Below are 9,410 nucleotides of genomic sequence, written 5' to 3'. Positions count from 1 at the left end.
AAGTGATTAATAAAAACATTAGTTATTATTGTAAAACTCTGCGTGGGGATCTCCACCACACAAATAATTGAGTTGGGTTGGGTACTTATTAACCTATACCCACTTATTTATTGAATAAGTCATGTTCAGTCTTACTGTGAAGTTGTGGAAGGCTCTGGAAGCACCTGGTCATTATAATTTCAGGGCAAGTTAGAAAGTGGATTGTACAGGTAATACTCTGGAAAGCTACCTACATGTATGGGGACTCATCACCAATTATTGGATTTGTAAATGAAATTTAATCAGCAAAAATCAATCCACCACCAAGTAGAATAGCCAGCTAGATATTTAAACTATTTGGAAAAAAAATTCTACTTCACAGGTAAGAAATTTTAATGAGGAAAATGATGTACCTCTGGCTTAATTAAGGCAGAAGTGCTGATAAAAAGATTCAGGAAAATATATAGAAATAGTCTCGTTGCATGATGCACACAGATACACACATATATATTTCACAGCTAATCACTCAAAGTTTTCTGGAAAATCCATAAGCAACCTAAATTATTTTTCTTTTATACTTATCAGTTTGACCTCTTTGCTAGCTACCAGTGAACTAGTTTACCGTGAAATTTGTAGACAGTATTCACCATTCCCATACTGTTTGCATGTTTTTTTTCTTTTCCTCTTTCCACTCTTCTATGCATCTTGTTTTAATTTTGTTTTTTCACTCAGCTGATTAATCATCTCCTAATATGAATCAATATTTTCACACAAATTTTCTTGACAGCATGTAGAACAGCTAACTAAATATCTTTGAGTAACTCTTTAAAAGGGCAAGTGCAACTGTAGAAGAGTAGAAAAGTATACTATTGGGTTTTGGGGATCAGTTCACTTAGCTGCAGCTTTTTTTCCTTCCAAATCTGGTGACATATATGCTTAGTGAGTTTGCATAGCTCGATAAAGGAGCTTGAGGTATTGTATTCAACTTTTGAATACAGGAAAATAATCAAAATTAATTTATTTTCACACATTCTCAATTTCATGATCAATGATAAAAAGAATTAATTAATATCTGATAAAAAGTCGATGAATACGCAAAGCTAACAAATTTTTCTGCAAAGGAAGCAGGCAGACTTGCATTTGGGTCATTAAGGAACAGATAAGAAAAGAGTAGGAAATATCTGGCAGTAATCAGCCCTTTTAATCAGCCCTAAGTCTCCAGGAAGCTACCTAGGCTGGTGATTCAAACGTCCCATGAACTGGGAATGACTCTCTTTGCACAGTGCTCTCCTCACTGTGCCTTCCACTTCTGCGTTCCCCAGGCTGTAGATCAGGGAGTTCAGCATACAGTTGAAAAGGCTGAAATATGGGAAAAATATCTTCTGTTGCTCCTCAGGACGTTAGAATTTGGGGGCTATGTCCGCGGTGACAGTTCTTCCAAAGAAGAGCTGGTCCACAAGGTGGTGGGAGAAGCAAGTGGAGAAGGCCTTTCTGCATCACTCCCAGGATGGCAATCAGGATGCGGGTGTAGGCGACCAGCACCTAGCAGAGAGGCCCCACTAATAAACACACAGGCAACAAGATGACGAGTAGGTTTGGCTTCCTGTCAGCACAGGCCAGATTGAGGACAGACAGGGTTTTATAGGAGAAGTGGTTGATTTCACGAGGCTGAAGAAGGACAGGTGAGGTTTAATATTTATGAATACATACTGAGTAAATTCCAGGTACTTAGTGCTGTCCTTAATGCTCTATTTACTAAAAGATAAACATAAGAAATTTATATTCATTTGGCTTCAATATTCCATTGCAATAAATATATTCTGATAGATTTAATATGCACTAGGGCTATGCTGACCAGAATTAAATGCATAATTTAAAGAATAACTAATATGCATTAGAACTCATGAAATATAATATTACTCCATAAGATATTCTATGATAATTTCCTAAAACTAGGAAAATTATTACATATATTGACATTAAATCCACAATATAGAAATTTCTCATTTTTCAGTAGTCTTTCCCAAAGAAATCTGTATCACATTGATACTTCTCTACCAATGGTAAAACATTACCAAATCCTAAACGTCTTTATATAATTTGTCCATAAAATGTGCAACTTTGTGTTGCTTTTCCCTAAAACTACTAATATAGAATATCAATGATGAAGATAGAAGTTTAGCATTAATAGAGAATATTTACTTCCCTTTCAATGCTTAAATAAAAAGTGGCAGTAGCAATGATCATGGAGAAAAGAATAGATACTATGTGTCTAACAGAATTTATGGTAAAATAAAAGAAGACAATTTGGTTGTCTTTAAATTTAAAAATCTCAGAAGGAGAAAGCACCTCTTTAGGAGCTTCTGTGGATTTACAGAATCCTTGCATATGTTTCTTATGGAAACCTCAGAAAAGTAGGTTTTATGTTCTGATGGGCTCAATCTGGTTGCCAGTTCTTGAAGGTTCACTGGAGGAGGCAGTCTTGGGACATGGTACATTTCAATATACAATGGATAAAAAAGACAAAGCAGTTCTCTGTTTTTATATTTGTTCTCATTTCCAGCAGGGTGCACAATTAGGAAGTATAGACAACCACAGAGCATACCCCTGAAGCAATATCATTCCTAACCATCCCCACATACTTGGCACTATTTGATTTGCATGAATTCTAGCATTACCTCATTCCCAAATCTCTAGATAGGTCAGATGGGTCAGGTGAATCACTAAGGAAGCAGCATCGGTGACAATGAATGCGTTCCTAGCATTAAATCGTGTAGCTCAGTTTCTTCCTAATGTAATCTGGGTCCTTGTGTTGCAGCAGAGTTGAGAAGACAGTGAATTAGAGGCCCTAAACCATGAAAAATTGGCTTATTCTAAGCAACAATTCAAAGTTCTGGAGATCTGCAGAGAGCTGGCTAGGGAGGCAAACAGAAGACTGGAGAGTCCAAAGAGGGACCAGGGTGTTTCAGTGTGGCTGATTAGATCTATGTGAAAGTAGATTTTCTAGTGTACTAACCACAAATGTAGGTCTGCAGTTGGAAATATTCTCTGATCTCTGTTCTGTAGTGGAAAGTTTCTGAGTCTATGCTTTCAGGGGAGTAGAGGAGAAGACACTCACCAAGGTAGCTTTCCCTTGATGGTCCCTGCCTCTCTGGGGAGGGTGTGGATATTTTCTGACTATGCTGCTCTTATATTTATTTTTAGTTCTTACTTTTACTGGATAGAAGAGACTTAGGACTCTTATTTTAAGCAATTGTGCAATTTACAAACTAATTAGTTCTTCACAGTGTGATCACTTACCTGCTGGGGTTATGGCAAAAACTTGAAATATTTGACATGTTATCAAATTTTTAAGAACATGCATGCCTGCTCTACAACATTACACATCTGCTATGGGAAAACATATTTAGAGATGTGCAAAAGGGCTTCTTGAGCGGGCAATGGTGGCTCAGGGGTAGAGTTCTCGCCTGCCATGCCAGAGACCCGGGATTGCTTCCCATGCAAAAAAATAGAAAAAGGGTTCTGATTTTATTAAAATTCTGGTATATAGTAGACTATCTATACATATTGCAGCTTTTCTTCTTTTGTTCTGTTTTTATGATTCAGGTAAATTGCAGAAATGTTGATATCAGGAAAATATAGGACATATAGGACAAAAACTGTGAAATATGTTAAAACAATAGTTTTATGATGTGATTTTCTATAATCAACATCTTATGATCATCAGTTAGAAGAATTCATTTTAGGGTTTAAGAATGGAAAAATCAAGTAAGACAATCAGAAATTAAACACAAAATTTTATGATGTCAAAGAAACTTTAATTTAGGAAAATGCCTGACCTCAAAATGACAGGTTTTCTATTGCATATGAAGTTGTTGCAGCTTTTAAGTTGTGGAATGATTCTAAAAGCATCCTGATGAAATATTAATATATACAAACATAAAAAATAACATACACACAACACAGTCAGCTCTCAATAACAATAAATATATTCTTAAATATTTACATGACTCATCAGCACTTGACATTTTCTATACTCTCTCATTTTATTTCAGCTTGGTTTTATGTTGGTAAATGCACAAAGTACACCAGAATTTGGATTTAATATTCATTTGAAAACATAATAAGTGAAAACAACATATGGATAGGTTTAAACATTTCCCAAACTAAATTACCTAAAGAGTTAGCTTGCGAAATATTGGCTTTTAATGATGAAATAAATATCCAAGTCAAGGATGAATGTATCTTCAGAAAGCTATGTCAGGTATGTAATTAATGGAAAATAATGATTATGAAGTTTAAGCAGTAACTATGATTAAAAGGTCAATTCTGCAATGGTTCACTTGGAATCTTGAAAGTGGAGAAATAAAGAGACAGAATCTTTTAGAATTAATGAGCACTGCCCAAGACATACAGACTTCAGTTGGTAGACACCTGTGTTCTGATGCTCAGAGTTGTGATCTATTTGAAGGATGTTTGAGGACATATCCTTATCATTCAATTCCATTTGATCTGATTCTGGGCTACTTGAGCCATGGTCTTTTTATTATTCATATGTCAGATTAAAAAAAAAAAGAGATCTGGGATATCTTAAATAATGAGTATATATACTCCTTTCCCTGGGGATAGAAAATAGTCCATTATAAGGGTTGAAATCGGCATCTGGGTTAACTATGAACACCTTGTGAGTTATATGATGTTCAGTATTGATTGATTTCAATTCAAATCTTGGATGAACTGATAGAAAGCTAGTTTCTGACCTACAATGCTGAAGACCAGGCCTGAAACCCCCAAAGTTCCCATGAAGAGAAGTTAGTTTTCTTTCCTTTTTTTTTTTTTTTCGCATGGACAGGCACCGGGAAGCAAACCCAGGTCTCCAGTATGACAGGTGAGAACTCTGCCTGCTGAGCCACCTGGTCCGCCCTTGTTTTCCTTTTTTAAGTTAAATATTTTATGGACAATGCTTGCACGGACTAGCCTAAGGGGGGAAAAAAAAAATAAGATGCTTTCATTATTACATCAATGGTTCTTAGCTTTTTATGAGGTTGTGGTTCTACTTAGAAGCTGATACTTAGGATTTCCTTGCCATTTACTGTTCCATACCAGATATACTGCAAATAAACATAGAACTTTACTTATAATTTCAGGATCCATTGAACCATGGAGGACCATCAAGGCATTCCTTGGTATCTGTAGATTCTGATGAAGCCATACATTAGATAAATATTGATATTCACACTATTATCAAGATACCCTGATCAGAATTAATTAAGATTCACATTGAAATGTTAAACCAAGAGAGAATAGTATGCTTTCCTGACTCAATTAAGTATAAACCTTTATTAAGAACTGCACATTAACTCTATAAACAGCACTTCACTTTATTGAAATAATGGTATTTATGCAATAATATAAAACACCATGGTGCAGTTAAGAAGTTTCTCATATTCCCCCCAAATCCTTATTTTTCAGCAGTAAATTCCACTAAGTCTTGAATATATTGTACCTTTTTCTTCAATTTACTGGAAGGTTTAATTTACAAGCAAAACATCCCTTTAATTGTGCTTAAAAGTATAATCTCCAGGTTTTATTGTTTTCAAGTAGCAGAGACCTAACTAAAGCCAAAAAAAGTTTAAAAAATACAATTTGTAAAAGATAATTTGTTTATTTGTATATATCTTTTAAAAAAGTGTTCTTTTTTCAAGGAGAAGAAAATGAATAAGAAATAAAATCTTGTCTATGAGTTAGTCACAAAAAAAACTTGTTCATAATGTTCTTTTTTGTTTTCTTTCATTAGGTGGAAAATTTTAAAACTATTAAACACCCTATTTAACTCCTTGTCTCTTGAGATTATAGTCATGCATGTGGAGTGCTACATAGAGTTCTAGAGAGTCAGGAAATTCCTCATTGTAAAGCAGTCATTTGAGATATGGTCACTGAATGAAAAACCAAAACATTTTGCCTTTATCTTAGACTCCAAGTGTTCTACCACCCAGCCCTTTGGATATTTTATGCTTTATTCATTTCCTTTTTGCCATCATATTCATCACATTTCTGTTTCTACAAACATTTTCTTATAGAATGTCACACATGTCTCTGTTTCCTGAAACAACAATTGAAAAGCTGTTTAAAGCTTACACCCTGTGTTGGCTGTGGGTTTTTCCAATGTATCCACATTCCTGTGAGAAGCTTGTTTTTTCTTTTTCCTTTAAAGCTTTTGGTAGGAAAATTAGATTGATTTCATGCAAAGGGCAAACACAGGAAAATTTTTTTATCCCAAATCTACAAGATTTGGAAAACACTGAATTAAAAATTCAAATAGATTTCTTCTTTATCTGGGAAATTTTCACATCCATTATATGAACGTGAATTGTGAGCACAATGTGAGGCATCTAATATGCAAAAATTGTCAAATATATTTGACTATAGTGCATATTTTTAGAAGCACTTTTGAGGGAATAGTGTTTGAAGAAGGCATTTTGAGCGGACTATAACTTGGTGAAGATTTATAAAGGGTATTATTTGGACCCATGGCTTCCCAACTCTAGTCCATGAACCAGCTGCTCCATAATTTGCAATTAATAATTTTTGAAAAAATAGATTCTAGAATTCAGCCCACATCTACTGAAGTAGAATTCTAATGGTTAGAAGAGAGATATTTCTATTTTTAACAAGTGTCCTAGGTAATTCTGCTGCTGAGTTAGGTTTGAAACTTCTGGGAATAATAACTTCATAAGCTACTTTCAACTTTGGCACCATAATGTTTTTTTTATGAAATTGGTTTTTCTACTAGCATTCTCTTCAGAACATTTTTGAATGCTCCTCAGTCAGTGGATTAAGAGGTTGAACATGGAATTGAAAAAGCAAGAGATAATTTTTTCTGCTCCTTTGTGTTATCATATCTGGGTCCAAAATACGTGATAATCACTGTGCCATAAAAAAGTCCAACAACACAGAGGTGGGAGGAACAGGTGGAGAAGGCTTTCTGGAGACCCTCCCTTGACTGGACCCTTAGAATGGCATACAGAATACAAATATAAGATATCACAATTAAGGTGAAGGGTCCCACCAGTACAGTCACTGCTGCAGCCAAGACCATCATCTCATTAATATGGATGTCTGCACAGGCAAGTCTGAGAACAGTAATAATTTCACAGAAAAAGTGGTTAATTCTCTGGGTTCCACAGAAGGGCAGTGCAGGAATAACATTATGTGTATCAAGGCTAGGAGGACTCCTAAAATAAAGGAAGTCACTGCCAGAATGATGCAGACATTCCAGTTCATGATGACAGCATACCGGAGAGGGTGGCAGATGGCCACATACCGACCATAGGACATCACCACCAAGAGAAAGCATTCTATGAAAGCAAAACTCATGAAGAGAAAGGTCTGTGTTATGCAGCCAGCAAAGGAGATGGGCTTGGCTGGATTGAGGAAGTTTACTAGCATCTGGGGCACCATGTTGCAGGCATAGGCTATGGTGACAAGTACCAGATGTGAGAGTAAGAAGTACATGGGGTGTGCAGCTTGGAGTCCACCAAGACAAGCCCCAGGATGATCCCGTTCCCCAGCAGAGTGATGAGATAGAACAGGGAGAAGATCCCAAAGAGCAGCTTCTGAATCCTCTGGCCAAGGGGAAATCCCAGTAGGATGAATTCTGTGGTGAATTTCTGATTGTCTGCCATATCTCTATAGAGAGGAAATTGAGTTAATGTTCATGGGTTAAGAGAAGTGTTAAAAAAATGTAGTTATGTTAATTTGTTTGAAACTCTTTTGTAGAGAATAGAAGCATTCAGGAACACCTGCAGTGAGTTTTCAATGTTTTTAATGAATGCTAAAAATTTGTTTGGGAAACTTTAAAAATTAATATACACATGTATGCATCTATTTGCTGAAAATGATATCTCTTTTAAACAGAGAATGAATTTCCAAATTAATAAATTGCTACAAGGTAGTCTAACATTTTACTTATCCTTATAATAAACTGCATTTTTTTTATTAGGTTAAATTGTTCTCTGTTGATTATGAACAACAAATTCTAATGGACATATAAGCAAAAGTCTTAACATGGCCAAGAGCCAATTAGATCTACATCTAATCTAGAGTTGGAAGGTATCACTATAGACAGGGTCTATTAGGATTTGAAACAGAATTCATCTTCTCTACTTCATTGGCCTTTCACTTCTTACCTGCTTATCTCAACACACTTCCCACACCGGCATCTCTCCTCATCTCCTTGACACACAGCTCAGCACAGATAGCTTTACATTTGGTCAAGTGGGAAGACTAATTCTCAGCCTAAAACTTCTCAATTTTTCTTATTTAGTTTTTCACAATTAATATTTTGATGAGCGTCTATGTAAGTGACTGAGCAGATTTATACTGTATCATTTATCTTGAGGAAGAATCAAGGTTAGTAACTCAATATTGGGTAGCATTCTACAGGCACAATTTTGGGCACTGACCCTACAGGGCATTATCAGCTGCTGTATGACCCCATAAGCAATGGTACTGAAGGGGTTTTTGAATTTTCTGGGAGATAGTACTAAGCATCTTCTAAATCTATGGTTATACAATTCAAACTTAAGTACAACACATTGCTGTTTTTGCTTAAATTTGATTCCTATCTTCTAGGTAAAATAATCTTAACTTGGAGAGGGCAGAGATGTGCAATAGTCTTCAGTTTAAATGCAAACACAATTATAAATCTAAGAGGGCAAAAACATTAGAAAAACTGTTCCATTTGTATTAGAAATTCCCCATCACCATTCTGGGAACCAATGTAATGCCTAAGCTGCTGAAAATAAAGTGATTTAGAGTTATTTATTGATTCCTTCATAAGTACCTACTATTGATTTGAGAGTAGAGCCATAAAAGATAGAAGTCTCTAAATTCAGACTCTGCACTCAAAGATCATATGGAACAAATAGAGAAGCACTTGTACACTTATTAAATGAAATTTAGAAATTCCTCCTTGTATATCTAAATATTTGACTTCCCTGTATATGAGTTTGATTAAGCCTATTGTTTTTTAAAGATGAGATAACCCCTTTGTTTAATATTAAGTGGCCAATAGGAGGAAGCTATTTCTTCACCTTAAAAATAGTTATCAGCCCAACATTGTCAGTATAATGAATGAAGCTGAGTGTGAGAATGGTAGAAAAAGAAAGGCTAAGTGCACATATGGCACCAGACAGAAAGATAGAAGATAAAACCTGGGACTGCATAACTTAGCAAAACTCTTTCTAACTACAGTGGACCATGATGGTGATTAAATGTAAAAATATAAGAACGTTTTTACAGGAGCAAGGACAAATGTTTGTCATCATTGCAAAGTTCTAAAAATGGGTTGGTATATGGAAAATATAAAATTAATGCTAGCTAGGGCCTATAGTTAACAGTAACATTGTAATATTCTTTCATTAATTGTA

At 35.3% G+C, this 9,410-nt stretch overlaps 1 pseudogene; it reads right to left on the bottom strand.

Moving 5' to 3' along the window:
* Positions 1–1,205: 1,205 nt before the first annotated feature.
* LOC143682142 (olfactory receptor 2A7-like) lies at positions 1,206–7,664 on the bottom strand (annotated as a pseudogene).
* Positions 7,665–9,410: the final 1,746 nt, after the last annotated feature.

The sequence above is a fragment of the Tamandua tetradactyla genome, chromosome 1 (genome assembly GCF_023851605.1).
Source record: "Tamandua tetradactyla isolate mTamTet1 chromosome 1, mTamTet1.pri, whole genome shotgun sequence".
NCBI classification, from domain to species: Eukaryota; Metazoa; Chordata; class Mammalia; order Pilosa; family Myrmecophagidae; genus Tamandua; species Tamandua tetradactyla.
This window is presented reverse-complemented; position numbering and strand designations above follow the sequence as displayed.